General features: G+C 44.5%; 1 protein-coding gene across 4 annotated transcripts in view; it reads left to right on the top strand.

Moving 5' to 3' along the window:
• The window catches only part of l1cama (L1 cell adhesion molecule, paralog a), a 325,567-nt gene that overhangs the window by 168,668 nt on the left and 130,758 nt on the right, over positions 1–26,141 (top strand). The gene's annotated exons all lie outside the window — the stretch shown is intronic.

Raw genomic sequence — 26,141 nt, 5'->3', positions numbered from 1 at the left:
GCTGTCATATCTGTTCCTACCCGCCTCCTGTGGCAGTGCCTTCTGGGCACTCTCTGCTTACAGGCTCACTTTCAAGGGCTCTACGACTCGTGTTCCCACTATTTATTTGTAGAACATAGATCATTACAGCACAGTACAGGCCCTTTTGCCACGATGTTGTGCTGACCTTTTAACTACTTTAAGATCAATCTAAGCCTTTCCTCCTGTTAGCCTTCCAGTTTTTCTATCTTCCTTATGCCTATCTAAGTGTCCCTAATGTATCTGCCTCTATCACCACATCTGGCAGGGCATTCTACACTCCCACCATTCTCTGTGTAGATAATTGGCCTCTGACATACCCCCTATACTTTTCTCCAATCACCTTAAAATTATGGCCTCTCATATTAGTCACTTCCACCCTGGGAAATGGACTCTGGCCATCCATTCAATCTTACACACCTCTATCAAGTCTCCTCTCATCCTCCTTCACTCCAAAGAGAAAAGCCCAAGCTTGCTCAATCTATCCTTGTAAGTCATGCTCTCTAATCCAGGCAGCATTCTGGTAAATCTCCTCTGCACCTACATACTTACTTGAATAATAAATTTACTTTGACTTTGACTCTCTGCAAAGTAAAACATACCTTGTAACTCTCCATTAAACCTTTACCTACATATCTGCTCTCAGATGTTTGATATTTTTGCCTGTGGGGGGAGGGAAATTTTTTTTAGATTAGATTATGAGGACACTCAGTCCTCGTTTATTGTCATTTAGTAATGCATGCATTAAGAAATGATACGATGTTTCTCCAGTATGATATTACAGAAACACAAGACAAACCAAGACTAAAACTGACAAAAACCACATAATTATAACATATAGTTACAACAGTGCAAAGCAATACCGTAATTTGATAAAGAGCAGACCATGGGCACCGTAAAAAAAAAAAAGACTCAAAGTCCCGATAGCCCCATCATCTCACGCGGACAGTAGAAGGAAGAAAAACTCTCCCTGCCATGAACCTCCAGCGCCGCAAACTTGCCGATGCGGCACCCTGGGAGCACCCAACCACAGCCGACTCTGAGTCCGTCTGAAAACTTCGAGCCTATGACCAGCCCTCTGACACTGAGCACCGGGCACCATCTCTGCCAAGCGCTTTGACCCCAGCCCCGGCCACCAAGCAACAGGCAAAGCCAAGGATTCGGGGCCTTCCCCTCCGGAGATTCTGGATCGCACAGTAGCAGCGGCAGTGAAGCGGGCATTTCAGAAGTTTCACCAGATGTTCCTCCATGCTTCTCGCGTCTGTCTCCATCAAATCAGGATTGTGCACGGCATCCTACTTGACAGGTAACAGATATTCATTCCGGAGTGGCCGCTGCGCACTGCGTCGCACCGCCATCTTCTCTTCCTTCGATTACCTTATCCATGACTCCTATAATTTAAAAAAACGTCTATCAGGTTGCTCCTTAACCTCTGATGCTCCAGAGAAAACAGTCCAAGTTCCTATGACTAATACTCTCCAAATCCTTCCTAGTTAACCTCTTCTCCAACCTTTCCAAAGCCTCCACATCCTTCTTGTGGAGGTTGGGAGGAGGCATGGCCAGAACTGCAAGCTGCACACTGTACACCAAGTATGGCCTAACCAGAGTTGTATATAACTGCACCAAAGGGGATGAGACAGTGGCTCGCCTCTTTGCAAGACTGTGAGTTTGCAAAGGGGGTGTGGAGAGGGTCCCCTGTTGTGGTTCTTACAGAGCAGCTGTGTGACAGAGTACTGTCTGATCTGTGCACTGTTCCCAGTGGCACACATGGAGACGGACATGAAATGCTGCTGGTAGATTATCAGCTCAGTGCAACACTGACCTTTGGTCTGTCAGCACATCAGGATGTCTGTCCAGGAATGCTATCAGCTGGCATACTCCAGACTGCAGGAGTACCTGCTGAGTGATGTAATGAAGTTTGATGCAGCCATTGCAAGGGCTCAGTTGTTCAGAGCCATGATATAGGGCTCTTCCGCTACTGGAGAGGGAGGGTTGGGTTGGGTGAGGAAGCACCTCAATGATTGTAATAGTGTACCACCCCAGGGGGCCCACATGAGACGCAACAGTCCTATTGATTTTACGGAATATAATACAATAGTGCCAAAAGCATTGACTATGAATGTAAGAATGTAAAGGAATTGTGCAGTCTATTCTCGTAAATATTTTTTTAAATTTCCATCTGCCTAAAGTGGAACTTCCCGGTGGCCAAGCATTTTAATTCCCAATCCTATTCCAGTTCTGACATGTCAGTGTAGGGTCTCCTCTTGTGCCATGAAGAGCAACACCTTGTATTCCATCTGGGTAGCCTCTGACCTGATGGCATGCATATCAATTTCTCCTTCCAGTTTAAAAAAATTCCCTCCCTCTCCCTCTTCATTTGTCTCCACTCTGGCCTCTTACCTCCGTTCACCTGCCGATCAGCTCCCCCCTGGGTCCTCTCCTCCTTTCCTTTCCTCTGTGGTTCACTCTCCTCTCCTACCAGATTGCTTCCTCTCCAGCCTTTTTTCCTACCCACCTGGCTTCATCAATCACCCTCTAGCTATCCTCCTTCCTTCCCCCCCCCACTTTTTTTTTATTCTGGCATCTTCCCCCTTTCTTTCCAGCCCTGAAGAAGGGTCTTGGCCTGAAATATTGATTATTTATTCACTTTTATAGATGCTCACTGACCTGTTGAATTCCTTCAGCATTTTGTGTGTATGGTTTCCCAGCATTTGCAGAATTTCTTGTATTAGTAATGTTTTATTATCAATAAAATATCTTTTGCTATCCAACACTGTGCAAAAGCCTTAGGTATATATACTTATATGATTCTGATATAGGTCCATATTGTGAACTGAGAACGGGAAGGAGGCAGGGAGAAGGGAATCATGGTTGGGAAAAGGGGAAGAGATAGGGGAGGGAGAGGGAAGCACCAGAAAGACATTCTGTAATGATCGATAAACCATTTGTTTGGAATCAGATGACCTTGCCTGGTGTCTTGGGGCTGGGTGTGTCTACCACCCCCTACCCCAGCTCTTCTTCTCTGTCACTTGTTCCACACCCCTCCCAACATCCTTTGCTCACTCATTCTCTGCTCCACGTTGACAAATAGTCTTGGGCACCAGAGCGATATATATGTGCGTAAGACTTTTGCACATATGAGCATATTACTTCTCTATGAACTCTCTCTCTTACCAAAATGCTTGAACATTTTTGTATATCATATGGACAGTGTGAGAGAGAAAGTTCACCTTTTGAGCTGTAGGCACACTGGCCTTCATAACTCAGAGTATCGAGTGAGGAGTTGGGATGTTATGTTGAAGTTGTATAAGACGTTGATGAGCCCAAATTTGGAGTGTTGCCTGCAGTTCTGGTCAGCAACCTGAAGGAAAGATATCAATAAGCTTGAAAGAGTGCCCTGAAAATTTACAAGGGTGTTGCCCATAGGACCTGAGTTATGGGGAAAGTTGAACAGGTTAGAACTTTACTCCCTAGAAAACTGGAGAATGAAGGGAGATTTGATAGAGGTTTGAGGGAGATAGATGGTCTAAATGAAAGCGGGAATGTTTAAAGGGAACATAAGTAGGAACTGATAAACATGAGAAATTCTGCAGATGCTGGACATCCAAAGCAACAAGCACGAGATACTGGAGGAACTCAGCAGGTCAGGTAGCATCTATGGAACTTAATAAACAGGCAACGTTTTGGGCCGTGACCCTTCTTCAGGACTGAGAAGGAAGGGGGAAGATGCCAAAGTAAAAAGCTTGGGGGGGAGGGGAAGGAGGCTAGCTGGAAGGTGGGTGATAAGTGAAGTCAGGTGGGTGGGAAAGTTCAAGGGCTGGAGAAGAAAGAATCTGATAGGAGAGGAGAGTGGACCATGGGAGAAAGGGAAGGAGGTGAGGTTGAAGAGAGGTAAAAGGTGAGAGTGGGGAATAGAGGAAGAGGAGGGGTGAAATTATTTACCGGAGGGAGAAATTGATACAGTATTCATGCCATCAGGTTGGAGGCTACCCTGATGGAACATTGCTCCTCCACCCCTGAGGGTGGCCTCATCCAGGCATAAGAGGAAGCCATGGACTAACTCATCAGACTGGGAACGAGAATCAGAACTTCTTCACTCCGAGGGTTGTGAGAGTGTGGAACGAGCTGCCAGTGAAGGTGGTGGATGCGGGTTCAATTGCTACATTTAAGAGAAGTTTGGACAAGTACATGAATGGGGGGGGTGGGGGGCTATGGTCTAGGTACAGGTCGATGGAATGAAAGTAGAATAACAATTCGACACATACTAGATGGGTCAAAAGACCTGTTTCTATGATTCTCTGACTTTTAACAGCATCCGTTCCAGTATCATTTCATAACCTATTGATCAGAATAAATATTGAACCACTCAATTAGAATGTCTTCTCATTTTCTGGCTCTTGTTGTCATTACACACTGTTAGAGAATAAGTTAGGTACAATGAAAGCTCCCTTTACGCTCTTCCATCACATATTCCTAAGGCACGGAAAGCAGAGATCGCATTTCTGAGGCAAATGGCGAACACAAGCGATTCTGCAGATGCTAGGAATATCTGTCGTCTTCCCCCTTTCTTTCTAGTTCTGATGAAGGGTCTCAGACTGAAACGTCGACTGTTTATTCCCCTCCATAGATGCTTTCTGACCTGCTGAGTTCCTCCAGCATTTTGTGTGTGTTGCAGAGATTGCTTTTAGCTCCCTCTGTACACATACTCGCACAGTAGGAACGGGAGGAATTACATTCAGTCCTTATTAAAGCTAAAGCCAGCCAGAGTTTCCAGCAATTTTGTGTGTTGCTCACGGTTTCCAGCACTGCAGAATCTCTCGTCTTCCCCATTTGCCTGAGTTTGACTGGTATCTCTCTACGCCAGGGATTCCCAACCAATTTCATGCCATTGAACCTTACCATTAACCAAGGGGTCCACGGACCCAGTTTGAGAACCCTTTCTCTACTCCTTTCCAATCCACACACCTGTTTAAATGCCTATTAAACATAAGCATTGTAATTATACCCACCTCCATCTCTTCCTCCGGCAGCTCGTACCACATGTCACTAATTTCTATGAAAAAGTTGCCTCTCAAGTACCCTTTAAGTCAGAATCAGGTTCTATATCACTATCATATGCTGTGAAATTTGTTAACTTGGGCAGCAGTACAATGCTATACATAAGTAAATGTAGAAGGAAAAAACCCTAAATTACAATAAATATAATGAATTGACTTTATTACTTACATCCTTCATATACACGAGTAAAAACCTTTACGTTCCTTCTCCGTCTAAATGTGCAATTTATAGTAATTTATAATAAATATTATGTACAACAAGATAGTCAATACAACATAGAAATACAGTTGTGTCAGCATGAATTCAGCAGTCTGATGACCTGGTGAATGAAGCCTGTTGGTCCTGGCTTTTATGCTGCAGTGTTATTTCCTGGATGGTAGCAGCTGGAACAGTTTGTGGTTGGGGTGACTCGGGACCCCAATGATCCTTCAGGCCCTTTTTACACACTTTGTAAATGTCCTGAATAATGTGAAGTTCACAACTACAGATGCGCTGGGCTGGTCACACCACTCTCTGCAGAGTCCTGCGATTGAGGGAAGTACAGTTCCCACACCAGGCAGTGATGCAGCCAGTCAGGATACTCTCAATTGAGCCCCTATAGAAAGTTCTTAGGATTGGGAACCCATAACAAACTTCTTCCAACAGCCTGAGGTAAAAGAGGCGCTGTTGTGCCTTTTTCACCACATAGCTGGTATGTACAGACCATGTGAGATCCTCGGTGAGGTTTATGCCAAGGAATTTAAAGCTGTTTACCCTCTCTACTCCAGATCCATTGATGTCAATAGGGGCTAGCCTGTCTCCATTCTTCCTTTAGTCCACAACCAGCTCCTTTGTTTCAGCAACATTGAGGGCGAGGTTGTTTCCTTGACACCACTGTGTCAGGGTGGTGACGACTTCTCTGTAGGCTGGCTCATTATTATTTGAGATTAGACCATCAGTGTAGTATCACCTGCAAATTTAAGTAGCAGATTGGAGCTGTGGGTGGTGACACAGTCATGGGTATACAGAGAGTAAAGGAGGGGGGCTTAGTACACAGCCCTGAGGGGCAGAGGTGAGGGAGCCCACTCTTACCACCTGCCAGTGATCTGACAGGAAGTCTAGGATCCAGCTATACAAAGCAGGGTGAAGTCCAAGGTCTCTGAGCTTCTCGTCGAGCCTGGAGGTGATTACGATGTTGATTGCTGAACTGTAGTCCAAGAATAGCATTCTCACATAATCATCCCTCTTCTCCAGATGTGTAAGGATGGTGTGTAGAGCCATGGCTGTTGCGTCATCTGTCGATCGGTTGTGTCGGTAGGCGAATTGTAGGAGATCCAGTGTGGGTGATAGCAAGCTGCAGATGTAATCCTTGACCAGCCTCTCAAAGAATTTGCTTATTATTGAGGTGAGTGCGACAGGACGCCAGTCGTTCAGACATGTTACCTTGGTCTTTTGAGGTACTAGAACAATAGTGGATGTTTTGAAGCAGGAGGGCACTCTACACTGGGAGAAGGAGAGATTAAAAATGCCTGTAAACACACCTGCTAGTTGAATCGCGCAATCCTGAGCACTCGCCCTGGAATGCCATCTGGTCCCGCAGCCTTGTGACTTGTCTATTAAATAGTTGAGTTAAAAATAAGTTGTGCAAAAAAAAAACCAAAAAGTTTTGAGCTTCTGTTCATGGGATCAATGTCCATTTAGGAATTGGATGGCAGAGGGGAAGAAGCTGTTCCTTATCGCTGAATTTGTGCCTTCGGGCTCCTGTACTTCCTTCGTGATGGTAATACTGAGAAGAGGGTATGACCTGGGTAGTGGGGGTCCTTAATGATGGAAGCTACCTTCCTAAGTTACTACCCCTTGAAGATGTTTTGGATACTATGGAGGCTAGTACCCATGATGGAGCTGACTAATTTTATAAGTTTCTGCAACTTACTTCAATCTTATCCAGTAGCCCCCTCATATCAGACGGTGACTCAGCCAGTCAGAATGCTCTTGTCGGCCCATTTGTAGCAGTTTTTGCTGTGTTTTAGCTGACAAACCAAACCTGCTCAAACTTCGTAACTGCATTAATATGTTGTGTCCAGGTTAGGTCCTCCGAGATATTATCTCCCAGGAACTTGAAATTGCTCACTCACTCCTCTTCTGATCCCTCTATGAGGATTGGTTCATGTTCCCTCGTCTTACCCTTTCTGAAGTCCGCAATCAGCTTTTTGGTCCTGCTAACATTAAGTGCAAGGTTGTTGCTATGACACCACTCAATTAACTGGTATATCTCACTCCTGTACGCCCTTTCATTAACATCTGAAATTCTGCCAACAGTGATTCAATCATCAGCAAATTTATAGATGGCATTTGAGCTATGCCTAGCCACACAGTCGTGAATGTAGAGAGAGTAGAGCAGTGGGCTAAGCACACATCCCCATGGCGTGCCATTGTTGATTGACAGCGAGGTGGAGATGTTATTTCCAGTCTGCACAGATTGTGGTCTTCCAATTAGGAAGTTGACGATCTAGTTTCAGAGGGAGTTAGAGGATTAGGTTCTGTAGCTTTCAAGTAATGATGGTATTAAGTGCTGAGCTGTAGTCAATAAATAGCATCCTGACATTGTACAGGTGATGCAAGGCCACATGGAGAGTCCATTAAGATTGTGTCTGCTGTAAACCTAGTGGTGATAGGAAAATTGCAGTAGGTCCAGGAATTTCCTGAGACAGGTGTTGATTCTAGTCATGACCAACCTCTCAAAGCATTTCATCACCATAAATATGAGTGCAACTGGACAATATTTGTTAAGGCAGCTCACACTGCTGTTCTTGGTATAATTATTAATATGGTATAAATATTTTCCATCTTACCTTTTTTAGTGCGCATGCGCTGGTCGTGCATGCAGCCTGGTGCAGCCGTTCTGATCTATTCTTACTTTCTTCTTCTTACTTTTTAATTTATGTTATTTTTTGTTTTTTTTTCTCACGGCAACACGTCGAAGCTGCACCCTCTCTAACATGCTGGTAGAGAGAGTTTTATTTGGGTTTTCTTTAGTGCTGGAAATGGTTACATCCCGACACGCGGGACAGAAGCAAGGTCGCATTGTGTATTTCACGGACCAGCAAATTCCGGCCTGCTTAGCGAACGGAGCGGTGGACACCCCTGCAGAAATCCGGAGGAAAATACACAGAGGGGGATTACAAAGCCGAGGAAAGAGGACCGGGTCAAGACAGCAGAGACTTTTGGAGAAGAGGAGTTCAGTGGGTAATACCGTTCCGGCTGACCGGAAGTGCACTGAGAGCGGTAAGCGTAAAGGAGTTCAGTGCTTACTGTTCTGGCTAACAACGGATGGTGCAATCCGGGGTATATTATGATTGAGGAACGTGCTTGCAGACTGGATATTGAACTTTTTACTGTTGGACTTCGGCCACATTCTACCGTGATACAACACTTGGCGGCACGGGAGGTCGTTCCTGCCTGTGGCCATCGAACGTGCAGCTCCTCCCGTGGAGGGTCAGACACCCTGAGCCAATAGACTGGTCCTGGGCTTATTTTCCATCTGGCATAGTTTGCATTTTGGTGTTTGATTGTTGGGGTTTTTTTGTATTGCTATATTTACGCTCTATTCTTGGTTGGTGCGGCGGTAACAAAACCAAATTTCCCTCGGGATTAATAAGTATATCTATCTATCTATCAAATTTATTCCCCAAGCTTTAGACTTCCCTACCCTGGGGAAAAAAGACTGGCCTTATCTATGCACCTCATGATTTTATGTATCTCCAACACCCTAGGGGTGAAACGCCTCAACCTACCAAGTCTTTTGTTATAACTTAAGACCTCTATCATTGTGAATCTTTTCTGTATCCTTGCCACTTTAGTGACATTTTTCTTATAGCTGGATAACCACAGTCACAAGTGTGGTCTCACCAATGTCTCATCCAGTTGTAGTGTGACATCCCAGCTCTTGAACTCAGTGCTTCATCCAATGAAGACAAGCATGACAAAATCCTACTTCGCCACACTATTTACCACTTCCAGGGAACTATGTACTTGTACGTACTTTTAGGTCACTCTCCAGACCCTGCCATCTATTGTGTAAGACTTGACCTAACCAAAATGCAACACTTTGCAAGTATCTGAGATGTAGAATCATAGAAATATACAGTGCCAAACAGGCAATTTGGCCCATCTAGTCTTTGGCCAAACCATTTAAACTGCCTCCTCCCATTGACCCACACCGGGACCATAGCCATCCATATACTTATCCAAACTTCTCATGTGTTGAAATCAAGTTTGCATGCACCACTTTTGATAGTAGCTCATTCCACACTCTCACAGCCCTGTGAGTGAAGAAGTTTGCCCTCAAGCTCCCCTTAAACATTTCATGTTTCACCCTTAACCCATGACCTCTAGTTGTAGTCCCACCCAACCTCAGTGGGAAAAGCTTGCTTGCATTTACCCTGTCTATATTCCATCTGCTGTTGGTCATTTTCTCAGTTGATCTAGATCCTGGAGGAAGGAGGATGAGAGGTGCATAAGATGATAAGAGCATAGATTGAGATGAAAATAGCCAAAGACTATTTTCCCATGGCGGAAATGGCTAATATGAGGGTGATTGGAGGGAAGTATAAGAGGCCCTGCCAGTGGTGGTGGTAGAGGCAGGTACATTAGGGACATTTAAGAAACTGTTAGATAGACACATGGATGATAGAAAAATGGATGGAAGGGTTAAATTGATTTTCGAGTAGGCATATCATTGTGGGCTGAAGGACCTGTACTGGGCTGAAATGTTTCAGGTTACCTCCTTTGCTATACACTATGTCATCAATTGTAGCATCATACACAAATTTATCATACCAACTACATTCTCATCTTAGTTGTTAACATAGATGACAAGTAACAGATGACACAACACCAATGCATCGCTGGTCACAGGCCTCCAAACTGACAAATTCCGCACAATGTCCACCAGTGGGACCTACTGGTGCTCAAATATTTTCATTTGCATTCCCATTCCTGTACTGATGTGTCCATGGCCTCTTCTTTTGCCAAGGTGAGGGTGAGGCCACCCTCGGGGTGGGGAGTAGCACTTTGTGTTCCATCAGGGTAGCCTCCAACCTGATGGCATGAACATAGATTTCTCCTTCTGGCAATTGTCTTTCCCTCCCTTTCCTGTCTTCCTTTATTCCCCACTCTGAGCTTTTACTTCTTCTCACCCACCTATCACTTTCCCCTGGCTCCTCTCCTCCCTCCTTTTCTCTTATGGTCCATTCTCCTCTCCTGTCAGAATCCTTCTTCACCAGACCTTGACCTTTTCCACCCACCTAGCTTCACCTATCATCTTCCATCTAGCCTCTTCCCCCCCACCACCACCTTTAATTCTGGCATCTTCCTCCTTCGAACTGATTGTGGACTTCAGGAAGGGTAGGATGAAGGAACACATACCAATCCTCATAGAGGGATCAGAAGTGGAGCGAGTGAGCAGCTTCAAGTTCCTGAGTGTCAAGATCTCTGAGGACTTAACCTGGTCCCAACATATCGATGTTGTTATAAAAAAGGCAAGACAGCAACTATACTTAATTAGGAGAGCGAAGAGATTTGGAATGTCAACAAATACACTCAAAAACCTCTATAGCTGTACCATGGAGAGCATTCTGACATGCTGCATCACTGTCTGGTATGGGGGGGCGGGGTTAGCTACTGCGCAGGACCGAAAGAAGCTGCAGAGGGTTGTAAATTTAGTCAGCTCCATCTACTAGTACCCAGGACATCTTCAAGGAGCGGTGTCTCAGGAAGGCAGCGTCCATTATTAAAGACCTCCAGCACCCAGGGCATGCCCTTTTCTCACTGTTACCATCAGGTAGGAGGTACAGCAGACTGAGGGCACACAGCGATTCAGGAACAGCTTCTTCCCCTCTGCCATCTGATTCCTAAATGGACATTAAACCCTTGAACACTACCCCACTTTTTAATATATATTATTTTTGTTTTTGCACAGTTTTTAATCTATTCCATACACTTATACTGTAATTGATTTATTTATTATTTTTTCTTCTTCTATATTAGGTATTGCATTGAACTGTTGCTGCTAAGTTAACAAAATCTCACGACACATGCCGGTGATAATAAGCATGATTCTGATTCGGATTCCTTCTCGGACCTGAAGAAGGGTCTCGGCCTGAAACGTCGACTATCTATTCATTTCCACAGACGTTGCCTGACCTGCAGAGTTCCTCCAGCATTTTGTGTGTGTACTCTAGATTTCCAGCACCTGCAGACTCTCCTGTGTTTAGGATTTGCTACGGCCTTCTGACTCCTACCACTAAGCTAATATTCTGCCCAAATGGTCAGCTCGCCTTCCACCCCATGTGACCTAAACTTCTGCACCAGCCTACCATGCAGAACCTTGTCAAAGGCCTTGCTATGCCCATATAAATGGCCTCTGCCACATGACCTTGTCGATGCTCTTGGTTATCTTATTTTTTATTTTTCTTATTTATAAATACAACCCTGTACCAGGCCCTGCAGGCCAACAAGCCTGCACCACCTATTCTGTCTTGGCCTTTTAATATTCAATAGGTTTCAATGAGATCCCCATCATTTTTCTAAACTCCAGCAAAATCAAGTCCAGAGCCATCACACACTCTCATATGTTAACCCTTTCATTCCCAGAATTATTCTTGTAAATCTCTGGACTCTCTCTGCCAACACCTCTTTTCTTAGATGAAGGGCCAAAACCTGCTTACAGTTTTCCAAGTGCGGTTTGACCAATGCCTTATAAAGTCTCAGCATTACAATATTGCTTTTGCATTCTAGTTCTCTCAAAATGAATGCTAACATTGCAGTTACCCTTCCTCACCACTGACTCAACCTGCAAGTTAACCTTTGGGGAAGCTTGCACAACAACCCTCAAGTCCCTTTGCAGCCCTGATTCTTGAATTTCCTCCCCATTTAGAAAGTAGTCTGTGGCTTCTTTCCTTCTACCAAAGTGCAGGAACATACGCTTCCCTAAGCTATCTGTCACTTCTTTGCCCATTCTCCTGATCTGTCTTCGTCCTTCTGCAGGATCCTTGCATCCTGAACACTACCTGCTCCTCCACCTATCTTCGTATTGTTTGCAAACTTGGCCGCAAAGCCATCAATTCTGTTCTTCAAATCATTGACATAAAACATGCATATCAATGAGGTGTACACAATTGAGGGGTAGAGATCGGGTACGTATTTGCAAGCAGGCTTTTTCTACTGAAGTTCCGTGGGACTACAACTGGAAGTCATGCATTAAGGGTGAAAGGTGAAATGTTTAAGGGGAACATGAGGGCAAACTTCTTCACTCAGGGGGTCGTGAGAGTGTGGAACGAACTGCCCTCTCAAGTGGTGCATGTGAACTTGATTTCGACATTGAAGAGAAGTTTGGATAGGTACATGGGTGGTAGGGGCATTGAGGACTATTGTCCCGGTGCAGGTCAATGGGAGTTGACAGGTTAAATAATTCAGCACAGACTAGATGGGCCAAAGGGCCTGTTTCAGTGCTGTACTTTTCTGTGACTTCATGAAAAGAAGAGTTCCCTGTGGTCACAGGCAGCCAGCTAGAAAAGGTCCCCACTATTCCCACTCTTTGCCTCCTGCTAGTCAGCCACTCTTCTATCAATGCCTAATACCTTTCCTGTAATATCACGGGCTGTTATTTTGTCAAGCTGCCTCATGTGCGGCACCTTGTCAAAGGCCTGAAAATAATAAACAACATGCGCTGGCTCTCCTTTGTCTCTCCTGCCTGTTATTTCCTGAGGCTGCTAATCCAGTAAAAGCATTCAATTGCCTGAGAAATCACACTCTTTCAATCAAGGTCACAGGGACCACTTAGCTGAGCAGTAGACTCTTCTTTAGGGTTTCTGCGACTGCGAAAGAATTATGCTTCTAAAGATTACAGAAATATCTTCCGCCTGATTTTTTTTTAAAATAGTAAAAATATTTTAATTCTTAAGGGGCTACTGAGTCAGGCAAAGATGGAAAGAGAAGTGTTCTCGAAATTATTAAGACCATAAGACATAGGAGCCGAATGAAGCCATTTGGCCCATTGATTCTGCACCACCATTCAATCAAGGCTGATTTATTTTCCCTCTCGATGTAATTCTCGTGCCTTTTCCCTGTAACCTTTGACACCCTGGCTAATTAAGAGCCTATCAACCTCCACTTTAAATATGCCCAGTGACCTGGCTGTCTTTGGCAATGAATTCCACAGATTCACTACCCTCTCGATGAGGAAATTCATCCTCACCTTCATTCTAAAGGGATGTCCTTCTATTCTGAGGCTGTGTCTTCTGGTCCTAGACTCCCCCACTATAGGAAACATCCTCTCCATGTAGCTCTGTTTAGGCCTTTCAATATTTGAAATTTTCAATGCAATTTCCCCTTATTGTTCTGAACTCCAATGAGTTGAGGCCCAGAGCCTCATTTTTTCCTCAGTTTTTTCATCTTGGTGAGCATTTCTGAAATAATAATGTGGAATGTATGCAATGTCATATCAATTGGGAGAGGGATGCAACACACACAAAATGCTGGAGGAACTCATAAGACATAGCAGCAGACTTCAGCCATTTGACCCATCGAGTCTGCTCCCCCATTTAATCATGGCTGATTTACAAATAATTTTTATTCCCGTACTCAAACCCTCCCATATAAAGACCAGCGTTCTCTCAGCATCTACATTGTTAAGCCTGATTAGGTTCTTTCACCTTTAAAGGAGAAAATCTCTCTTTCTTCTTTCTGTATTTGGTTTGCACAACTATTTGATGGCAGAAGTGGGAATGAGCATTGTCCAGCTACCATTAGCAGGACCCTGAGAGCTATGGCACCATACTGCCCCTGCTGTGTTCACTAACTTTGTGTGGTCTACTGAAACAGGGGTGAGCCTGGTACAAACAATAGTGCTGTGCGTATGTTGTGAGTCAGGATAGGCTTGGATGTAAAGCTAAATCTCTAGCCCAAATCCTGTCATCTGCGGAATATTGTACTTTGAAACTTTAAACCGGGAGGGGTGGGGGGATTCCTCCTGCTTGCCTTTCAATTCCTCCAAAGATCTTAAAGATTAGCTTAACTTTATACTTTATTGTCGCCAAACAATTGATACTAGAACGTACAATCATCACAGCGATATTTGATTCTGCGCTTCCCGCTCCCTGGATTACAAATATTAAATATCAAAAATAGTAAAAACTAGTAAATATAAAAATTTAAATTATAAATCATAAATGGAAAATAGAAAAATGGAAAGTAAGGTAGTGCAAAAAAACCGAGAGGCAGGTCTGGATATTTGAAGGGTACGGCCCAGATCCGGGTCAGGATCCGTTCAGCAGTCTTATCACAGTTGGAAAGAAGCTGTTCCCAAATCTGGCCAGACGAGTCTTCAAGCTCCTGAGCCTTTTCCCGGAGGGAAGAGGGACGAAAAGTCTCTTGGCTGGGTGGGTCGTGTCCTTGATTATCCTGGCAGCACTGCTCTGACAGCGTGCGGTGTAAAGTGAGTCCAAGGACGGAAGATTGATGTGTGTGATGTGCTGCGCAGTGTTCGTGATCTTCTGCAGCTTCTTTCGGTCTTGACTATGACTATAACTTGTCACATGACTATTGAAACATACAGTAAAATACGTCATTTGTGTCAAATGATAGTGAGGATTGTGCTGGGGGCAAGCATGCATGCCCAAAGCTCACTAACCCTAATGCATGTATCTTTTAGTGAGGGAGTAAACCAGAGCGTCAGGAGGAAACACACGCAGTCACGGGGAGACTGTGCAAACTCCTGACAGACAGTGGCCAGGATTGGACCCAGGCTGCGATCGGCGCCGTAAAGCGTTGTGCAAACTGCTGTGCTACTGTGCCACCCTGAAAGTAAACGGGTGTTACTTCATTCTGAAAGTCATTCAGTTTACACTGCTGGCCCCTTATTCCACCTTGTCCATGCTGAACATTGTGAGGAGGGATTTCTTTAGCCAGAGGGTGGTGAATCTATAGAACCTATTGCCACAGATGGTTGTGGTTACAGGGTGGAGAATGGAGCTGAGAGGGATAATGGATAGCTTTTATATTATTCTTGCTTCTTTCCCCTTCCCTTCCAGTCCTGATAAAGCATCTCAGGCTGAAACATCTACTCTTTATTCCCTTCTATTGATGCTGCCTGACCTGCTTTGTTTCTCCAGCATTTTAAAACCATAAGACCATAAGATATAGGAGCAGAATTAGGTCATTTGGCCCGTCGAGTCTGCTCCGCTATTTCATCATGGCTGATCCATTTTGCCTCTCAGCCCCAATCCCCTGCCTTCTCCCTGTATCCCTTCATGCCCTGCCTAATCAAGAATCTGTCAACCTCTCCACAGCAACCTGGGGCACTGACTTCCACAGATTCATCACTGTAAGGAGTGTTGTGTGTGTTGCTCTGGATTTCCAGCATTTTTTCAGAATCTCTCCTGTTTATAATAAATCAGCCACAATAGAACTGGGAGTCAGTCCCGATGGGCCATGTGGCCTAATTCCATTCCTGTGTCTTACGAATGGGCTGAATGGGTTGTGGGGTCTTATACGTATACCTTTATTTGAATGTAAACTGAGAATATTCCAAGCTGTCCGTCTACTGGGAATTAGGGCCCTGTGTAGATGCCATTACAAAAATGGTTATTGATGAGGAAGGAAATTAATTTACTGTTGAACATGCCTGTAATTAATTGTCTGTTCGGGCGCTGCTGGTGTTAGCTGGTGATGTTTTGCTGAGTGGTGGCTGCATTATTCATCAGTCTATGATTTTAAACACCGGTTCCTGCAGTATCCAGGGAATTCTCAGTTTATTTTGTGGGTCGGCTGCATCACAAAATCAGCTGGGACGCATTCCCTTCCTCTGTTCTTGAAACCCTAATTATTCAGCAGACAAATGAGTCAAATATCTGCTCTCTTCATTGTTTCTGAGTTCTGGCCTGTTTTGGGTGTTTTTTTTTCCCCTCGTTAGGTATCTATCTCTAGGTCAGCTCTAGGCCACGTTTGAGACAGGTTTAAAATCAAACCAGACGCTCCCAGTACTAAAATCAAACCCTGCACTCCTACTATAGTCTGAGACTGAAGGTTTAATATCAATTCCTACACTCCTAGTATAGTCTGAGACTGACGGCTTAAAATCAAACCCTACACAAGATGATAAGAGGCATAGATAGAATGGACAGCCAGAGACTTTTTCCTAGGGTGCAAAATGGCTCATACAAGGGGGCGTTATTTTAAGATGATTGTAGGGAAGCATAGGGGGGTTGTCAGTGGTGAGCCCTCTACCGTGGGTGGTGATAGAGGCAGATACATCAGGGGCATTTAAGAAACTCTTCGTTAGGCACGTGAATGATAGAGAAATGGAGGACTATGTGGGTAGAAGGGTTAGATTGATTTTAGAGTAGGTTGTAAGGTTGGCACAACATTGTTGGCCGATGTTGATTTTGTCCATAAGCTGGAAAAAGCACAAAGTAATCATCCAGTACCTCTGCCGTATTATAGTGAGTGGCATCAGGAACTCATAAGATTAAGAAAGAACAAATTTCACGATATTTGTCAGTGATAGTAAACGTGATCCTGATTCAGTTACTCCAAAGAGACAGAGAGGAAACTGCTGTTCGTAGAAACAACGAGGCAGTGGATCTGTGAGAAGAAATTGAGTTGCCTCGGACTATGCCAGCTGGAGTTCAGTACAATGAGAAAGGATCTTATATAGAAGCATATCATATTATGAAAGGGATAGATGAGATCAAGACAAGAAAGTTGTTACCACTGGTGAGTAAGACTAAGACAACTGCACTGCTCCAAAGAGTGCTATATGAGGTCATTCTTACCCTGGGCCATTAGGCTCTACAATGAGTCAACCTAGAGCCGGGGAGTGATGACCCCCCCCCCCCCACCCCCGTTCGACTGTTTGAGGTAACTTATTTTTTATTCTTTCTCACTTCTCTTCTATTATTTGTATATTTGTATATCTTTGCACTTGTAATGCTACTGTGACACTAAATTTCCTTTGGGATCAATCAAGTATCTATCTATCTAGAACTAGGGGACACAGCCTCAAGATTCAGGAAAGTAGATTTAGGACAGAGCTGAGGAGGACCAGCTTTTCCCAGAGAGTGGTGAATCTGTGGATTTCTCTGCCCAGGGAAGCAGTAGAGGCGACCTAGGTTTCAGGGAGAAGGCACAGAAATGGGGTTGAGAGGGAAAATGAGTTAAACGATCCTGTGTCTTGTCTTATATTTAAGACATAGTTGGATAGATTTTTGCATAACAGAGTTATGAGGAAAAGCAGGTAGGTGGAGCTGAGTCTACGGTCTTATTGAATGACGGACCAGGCTCAACGGGCCAGATGGCTGACTCCTACATCTCGTTCTGTTCTTAAACTTATCTGTGTATGTTGGGCTTGTGAATAATATTATGGGAGCCAGCTCATACATAGTGGTGTCCATAAGCTGGGCATTCATAACCATGAAGTGTGCTGTTAGAGGGCAGTTTGGTAGCATAGTGGTTAGCACAGGCAACCCAAGTTCAATTCCAGGCAGTGCCTGTAAGGAGTTTGCACGCTGTCCCCATGACCATGTGGGTTTCCTCCGGATGCTTCGGTTTCCTCCCACAGTCCAAAGAGCTACCAGTTGGTAGGTGAATTGGTCATTGTAAATTGTCCGGTGGTTAAGCTAGAGTTAAATCAGGGATTTAACAGCGCAGCTTGAAGGGCCAGGAGGGACTATTCCGCGCCGTGTCTCAATTAATAAATAAATAGATAAATAAGTACTGAGAGAGATTTGGCTTTTATCTTATGCTGGAACATTCAGTGATGGCCTCTTTTCTGCCATTGGGGAAAAACTCCTAGGACAAATAGAGAGAAAAAGATTAATGTTTCTCTCTGGTAGTAGGTAATTACCCTCAACCATTACCAAATCAGGTTATTGACCTGGTTGTCATTGCTTTCTTAATTCCTTTACAGCACCAATCGGGGTTTGATTTCTGCTGCTGCTAGTCAGGAGTTTGTGTATCCCTCCTATGACCGCATGATGGGCCGAATGTCCTGATTCTGCTCCTTTGTCTTTTGGTATTACGATTCTTTTGTTACCGCTTCACTCACTAGTTCAAAGTTCAAAAGTGTTCAAAATAAATTTTATTATCAAAGTATATATACGTCACCATATAAAACCTTGAGATTCATTTTCTTGTGGGAATACTCAACTAATCTATAGAATAGTGACTATAACAGGATCAATGAAAGATCAACCAGAGTGCAGAAGACAACAAACTGTGCAAATGCAAATATAAATAAACAGCAATAAGTAACAAGAACATGAGATGAACAGTCCTTGAAAGTGAATCCATTGGTTGTGGGAACATTTTGATGATAGTGTAAGTGAAGTTGAGTGTAATTTGTTCAAGAGCCTAACAGTTGAGGGGTAGTAACTGTTCTTGAACCTGGTGGTGTGAGTCCTGAGGCTCTTATACCTTCTACCTGACAGCAGCAGTGAGAAAAGAGCATGGCCTGGGTGATGGGGATCTCTGATGATGGATGCTGCTTTCCTCAACATCTGGCCTGTCAAGCCTGCTCCATCATTCAATAAAACCACGGACTCAGCTCCACCTACCTGCCTTTTCCCCAGAACTCTGAATTCCCCTGCTTTGCAAAAATCTGTCTGTGTCTTAAATATAGAGGGGCTCAGTGGTTGGGAGGGCTTTACCCAGGGAAACCCCATATGGACACAAGGAGAGCATGCATTCTCCACACACAGATAGCACTGAAGGTCTGAACTGAACCCAGGTTACTGGGATGGTGGGGCAGCAGCATTACTCTTTGCTCTAGTGATCCACTCAGTTTCAGCTGATGGGCTTCATTTGTCACAGGTATCAAACCAAATGAGTGAGGATTGTGCTGGGGACAGCCCAGCCCGCAAGTGTTACCACACTCCCGGTGCCAATATAACGACTACAACTAACTCTAACCTGTACGTCCTTGGAACGTGGGAGGAGAGTGGAGCACCCAGAGGAAGCATGCAGTCACGGGGAGAACGTACAAACTCCTTACAGCCCGGCGGGAATTGAACCCTGATTGGTGATCGGTGTGTACTGAAATAGTGTTAAGCATACCACTAAAGCTACCGTGGCTATCCCCATCTAGGCTGCAGGTCTTTCGTATCTACGTTATCCGGGCCACTAAGATTTTATGCTCCTCAATTAAGTTAGAGTTAGTGAGTTGTGGGCATACTGGCTGCCCTCAGCACAACCCATAGCGGTTAGCACAACACTATCACTGCTCGGGGTGTTGGAGTTCAGAGTTCAATTCTGACATCCTGGAACATAGGACAGTACAGCACAGGAACAGGCCATTTGGCCCAAAATATTGTGCTGAACCAGCTAAAAACCAGATTAAAAACATCCAAGCACTAATCCTTCGTCCTACACCATGCCCATATCCTGCCACGTTCCTTACATCCATATGCCTATCCAAATGTTTCAGAACAGTACAGCACAGGAATAGACAATTTGGTCCACAATTCAGTCCTCTGTGAAGAGCCTTTGTGCGTCCTTCCCATGGAATGCATGGGTTTCCTTTGGGTGCTCTTGTTTTCTCGCACAGTCCGAAGACAAACCATGTAGGTTCATTGTTCATTGTAAATTCTCCTGTCATTAGATTAGTGTTGAATCGGGGTTGTCATGGGTTGCTGGGCGGGGTATAGTTCAAAGGGCCGGAAGGGCCTATTCCGCACTGTATCTCTAAATAAAAATAAAATCTTTATTTAGTTGATTTGATGCAAGTGACCCATTTCACTGAAAGATTTGACATGCATGTGTCAAATAAAGCTAATCTTTATCTTTAATTGTGGGAGCTGCCGTGAGCAGTTGAATTATCGTGAGCTTGCTTCAGAGAAAGACTTCAACAGGCTTTGGGAAGATGTGAGGGTTGTGAGAGGCTCCGAGTTTCTCTTTAAAGTCAGGCCATGCTGTAATCGGTGTTTATCCGAGGAAGCTGAGGAGGTTAATCAAAATTGCGGGTTGCTGAGTCTTTGGGATGGTTTCCTTTGGAACCAGGGAGGCTGAGGGAATATTTAATTCATCTGTGTAACATCAGTAGAAGGAAGGAATCATTTCAAAAGTTCAAAGTACATTTATTTTCAAAGTATGTATACAGTTTACAACACTGAGATTCGTCTTTATTTAGAGAGTCATGAAACAAAGAAAAACATGGAATCTGTTCAAAGGAAAACATCAGACCCTTAAACATGCAAAACAAATCAAATTGCACAAAAAGGAACAGAAAATAAACAAGCGAAAAACTACAGAATATAAAACACAAATATGAAAGCGTCCAGGCACATTCAATTCAGCTTGGTTCATTATCTGCAGACCACCTTGATTCAAAATCGCCCAAAATAACAATAAAAAAAGGAGCAATCAAAAACCAGGGAACACATCATAACTTGAACTCTGGAGTTCAATCCATATTTTATTTCATACCACTAACCAGTGAGCATAGATCCAAAGTGAAAGATTTGGAGGAGAATTGAAGGCTATTGGTCATCTAAAGATGGGTTTGAGTTTAAGAAGAAATGGATTGGAATTGGTTTATTATTGTCACATGTACCGAGATACTGTTTATAGAGATCAAATCATTGCACAGTTCATTGAGCTAGAATAAGGTAAAACAATAACAATGCAGAATAAAGTGTGAAAGCTGCTGAGAGTGCACTGCAGGTAAATAATACAGTTCAGGATCATAATGAGGTAGATCATGGGGTCAGGAGTCTATCTTATCATACAAGAAGTCCGTTTAAGATGGGATAGAAGCTGTCTTTGAGCATGGTGGTACATGCTTTCAGCATTTTATTTTTGTACCTTCTGCCCAGTGGGAGAGGGGGAGAAGAGAGAATGTTCGGGGTGGGTGGGGTCTTTGATTATGCTGGCTGCTTTACTGAACAGTGAGAAGTGTCGAGAGAGTCCATGGAGGGGAGACCGTTTCCCTTAATGTGCTGTTTTGTGTCCACAACTCTGCAGCTTCCTGCAGTTAAGGGTTTAGCAGCTTGGTGCTGAGATGAGAAGGAATTTATTTTTGCGGGGAGAGGTGGTCAATTTGTATGTACTTAAGGGATTTCCAGACTCTTTTGTAGCTCTATAAAACCCTGGTTAGACCACACTTGGAGTATTGTGTTCAGTTTTGGTCACCTCATTATAGGAAGGATGTGGAAACTTCAGAGAGGGTGCAGAGGAGATTTACCAGGGTTAGAGAACATGTCTTATGAGGATAGGTTGAACAAGCTAGGGCGTTTCACCTTGGAGAGAAGGATGAGGAGAGGCGTAGATTGAGTGGATAGGCAGAGATTTTTTCCCGGGATGGAAAAATTCTCATTCTCATTCTCGTGGATGGTGTGTGGACCACTTGCAAATGCTCTGGAGTGCGGAACTACAGCTTACCAAACGGAAAGTGGTAGGAATCTTCGTTCTCTGCACAAAAGCAGCTTATTTAAGTGGTTGTTTCTCCATTTAGGGAACAGATCAGGCCTGACAGCTCCTTCAAATATTTAAGTACACCAGCTGTCCACAGCTGGCTGAAGCCTGAGGGGATCGCACATCAAGTGGGACGACCCAAAGCTGTCAAAAAATCAAACTGCCACCTGACATTACTGGCTGTGTGGAGCAAAGAAACTCTGCAACTGCATTGTCCTCCAGATAATGAACCTGTGAAACTGTACACACACTGTGTCTCCTCCTCAGTAACAAGTACAAAATGCTGGAGGAACTCCTCAGATCAGGCAGCATTTCAGGCTGAGACTGGAAAGGAAGGGGATGAAGCCGGGATTAGAAGGTGGGGGAGGAGCAGGAGTACAAACTGGGAATGTGGGGAGATGAAGTGAGAAGCTGGGAGGTGATATGTGGAAGAGGTAAAGGGCTAAATAAGAAGGAATCTGATCAGAGAGGAGAGTGGACCATAGGAGAAAGGGAGGGAGGGGGAGAGAAGAGATGAGGGGGGAGCAAAATTGGGGAATTATAAAGAGAGAAAGGGGAGGAAGGGGAAATTACCGGAAGCTACAGAAATCAATTTTCATGCCATCAGAATTGGAGGCTAGATGAGTTGTTGCTCTTCCAACTTGAGATTGAGCTCATTGTGGCAGGAGAGGCCATGAACAGACATATGGGAATGGGGGATTGCATTGAAATGGGTGGCCATTGGGGAAACCCACCTGTCATGGTAGACTGAGTGACAAAGCCAAAATTCTTTGTGTTGAAGTGCTTCTGCCAGTGAAAGTGCTTTGTTTGGCTCAAAGGGGCTTTGCAGATTCTCCTATTGTTCACTGTTGCAAGATGGCACCGAGCTGCAACCTTTGTTTCTCAGATTCATTGTTTTTTTTTTAATTGTTTTATTTTGTAATTGACCTTTATAGGTTTATAAGGTTGGCTTTGGGGACAGAGAGGGGAGTTAGAGGTCAGATTATGGTTTAGGGACAGAGATGTGGGGGAATTAGAGGTTGAATCAGAGTCTAGGTCTCTGCTCCGCGTTCAAGGACCAGCAACGCGGAGGTTGGACATCCATGGTTGGGTGTCGGACTGGCAGAGAATGGACGAGGACTACCCTCTCACTCCCCAGACCCCAGATCAGCAAGGTGTTTGCAGGTTCTGGAGTTGGAGTTGTGTGCGGGTAGGAGGAACAAGTTCCAGCGACCCCCTGGGTTCGCAAATCTGGAGTTCGAGGCCTTGTTTTCAGAGTCCCTAGTGTTCAGGTTGACAAGTTCAAAGTTCAAGGGCTAGTGTTGGGTGATAAGCATTTCCTGGGAATGAGGCCTGAAGATTAATCGGATGTTGAGAAATCGAGCCCCATTAGCCGGAGCCGAGTTTGCGAATGTCTGCAAGTCCACCAGCGAGGTCATATCTTGGTGTCTGTAGGCACGATTGTATGTCTGCTGGAGGCATGCCCAGGGGTTAAAGGACTCTTTACGTACTTGGGTGGGAGGGAGAAAGGAGGCTTGCTTTTGCTGCTGTTGTTTGTTCTTGTTGCAGAGAGTTGTAAACTTAGTCAGCTCCATCATGGGCACTAGCCTCCTTAGTATCCAGGACATCTTCAAGGAGCAATGCCTCAAAAAGCTGGCATCCATCATTAAAAACCCTCATCACCCAGGTCATGTTTTGTTCTCATGGCTACCACCAGGAAGGAGGTACAGGAGCCTGAAGACACACACTCAATGGTTCAGGAACAGCTTATCCCCTCTGCCATCCAATTTCTGAATGACCATAAGACCATAAGATATAGGAGCAGAAGTAGGCCAATCGGCCCATCGAGTCTGCTCCACCATTCAGTCATGGGTTGATCCAATTCTTCCAGTCATCCCCACTCCCCTGACTTCTCCCCATACCCTTTGATGCCCTGGCTAATCAAGAACCTATCTGTCTCTGCCTTAAATACACCCAATGACTTGGCCTCCACATCTGCTCGTGGCAACAAATTCCACAGATTTACCATCTCTGACATTGAACTCATGAACACTACCTCACTACTTTTTTATTTCTATGTTTGTACTATTCACTTAATTTAACTGTTTAATATTTGTATATACTTACTGTAATTCACATTTTCCCTCTATTATTATGTATTGCATTGTACTGCTGCGCAAAAACAACAAATTTCACGACATATGCCAGTGACATTAAACATGATTCTGATTCTGTTCTGTATTGCTCTGCTGAACATCATGGGCATGCTATGTTGGTGCCCCCAGCACAACCTCAGGTGTGTTGGTTGTTGACACAAGCTCTGCTTTGTACTGGATGTATCGATGTACATGTGACAATTAAACTTAAATCTTGAATCTATTACCGAACAGGGTTGAGAGCAATCAGTCGTGACATCTCTGGCTGGAAGAGAAACTGTCCGTCCAGTTCCTCCATCACGCTGTGAAATTCCGCCCCGCCCTTGCTCCAAATTAGTAATAACTGGTGATTGGTGTCACTGTGTAACATCTGCTCCTCTCATTGATGTATGGCTCACACCGCCCCCTTCTCCTCTTCCAGTATAAAATATCGGATCTCACGGAGAGGCATGAAGGATGGCACAATTAGATTAAAGGTCTTAAAGAAGATAAAGATGAAAGATTCTGCTTCTTCTCCCTCCCTTTCCAATCACGACGAAGAATCTTGGCCCGAAGCGTTCAGTCCTCTCCATAGATGCCGTCTGACCTGCTGAGTTCCTCCATGTTACAAAAGTGCCATTTGTAACGAGGATTGTGCTGAGGGCAACCCGCAAGTGCCACCATGCTCTGGCACCAACATAGCATGCCCACAACTTACTGATCCAAGCCCGTCCTTCTTTGGAATGTGGGAGGAAACCCATGCGGTCATGGAGAGAATCTAAAACTTCTCGCAGGCAGCAATGGGAATCAAACCCCTATCTTATAGCGTTCTGCTACTATGCCCCCTCCCCACTCCAATTAGGTTTGTCAGGAAAATATTTATCTGCAGCACTGGCTCTGGTTAGCTTCAGGCCTGTGAGTTCAAGGTCAAATTCCCTCTGGTAGAACCATAGCCACCAGGGTCCAATCCAGCCCCCGGGTGCTGTTTTGTGGAGTTTGCTCACCTCATCGGGTGCTCCAGTTTCCTTCCACATCAAAAATAATGTGAAAGTTAGCAGCCTACTCAGGGCTGATTACAAATATCAACACGAGGAAGTCTGTTGTGTTGGTTACAAGTATCTTCACATGTGTTTGATTACTTTTTGGACACTGAGGGATATGGGGTCAGGCAGGAAAGCACCAGATCTAGTTAAATGGCCTAGCAAGCTCGGGAGGACACACAGGCTGCTTCTCCTCCTGTTCTGCATGAGATACAGATCAGCTGTAATTCGATTGATGGTGGAAGGAAGACCTCCCCTCCCACCACCCCGCCTTTCTGTTCTTCTTTCCTCAGAGCCACCACTTGCATGTTCACCCCAGGCACTTCGTGAGGCGGGAGTCCCATGCTCTCTGTGCTGATGAATATTTCAGAGCTTCCATTTGGAACAGGCTTATCAGTGGCCTGGGGCAGAGAAGTGCTCATGATGCTCTGTTCAAAATCCCTCAAGCGCCGTGGTTTGTGTGACTACAGTGACAAAAAACACACATTGCATAAAGAGCATTCTGTTGAGTAAATCTGCTGCACGTCTGATTGTTTCTACAGCATAAGTCAGTCACTCCTGAGATACGTCGCTGGCAAGGCTAATATTAAGTGCACAACCGTAGTGTCCTGAGGGTGCTGGGTCCCACCTCCTCAGTGAAGCAAGTTGTATTTCACCAAATGACGACTGAGGGAACTTAATCTGGAGGGATCACCCTTCCTTTCTTCCATCACCTTACATAACTCAGTGTGGCAAGGGGCTCTTGATTGCAGAATCACCCTTGCTGTTCTTCCAATGGCTCCTTTATCTCAGAGGATAAACAGGATTTGGGTTAACATCACTTCTGAAAGACCATAACCTAGCCTCATAAATCAAAGAAAGTATTGAGGACAAGAATTGGGATGCTGTGTTGAAGTTGGTGTGGCCTAATTTGGCGCACTTTAGGAAAGATATCAATAAGTCTGAAAGAGGGCAGAGAAAATTCACAAGGATGTTGCCAGGACTTGAGTTACAGGGAAAGGTTGAATAGGTTAAAATTTTATTCCCTAGAGTGTAGGAGAATGAGGGGAGATTATTGATAGAGATGTACAACATTTTGAGGGTAACAGGGTAAATGCAAGCAGGCTTTTTCCATATCGTTAAAGAGTGAAATGTTTAAGGAGAATATTTGAGAAAAATTTGGATAGCTCCCCAGATGTGTGAGGCTGCATCAACACTACTGCTCCGACAGTGTCACAGGTCATATGGCATGGAGATCGTACATTCGACCCACCACGTCTGGATTGACCTGTGGGTTCTCCTCTTCCAGCACTTGGCCCACAACCTTCTGTGGGCTAGGACTACACACTCACTAATTCAATGATCAACTTTATTTACCTAATGTATTTGCATATACAGTGGATTCTGGTTTATTGGGATACTTTTTATCCAATTAAGCAGCTGCCCATACTAGCAGAAGTTTCATGGAAAGAATTGAAAAAGTATG

Source organism: Mobula birostris, chromosome 29 (genome assembly GCF_030028105.1).
Source record: "Mobula birostris isolate sMobBir1 chromosome 29, sMobBir1.hap1, whole genome shotgun sequence".
Classification (NCBI taxonomy): Eukaryota; Metazoa; Chordata; class Chondrichthyes; order Myliobatiformes; family Myliobatidae; genus Mobula; species Mobula birostris.
The sequence above is the reverse complement of the archived record's forward strand: the minus strand, read 5'-3'. Positions and strand labels throughout refer to the sequence as shown.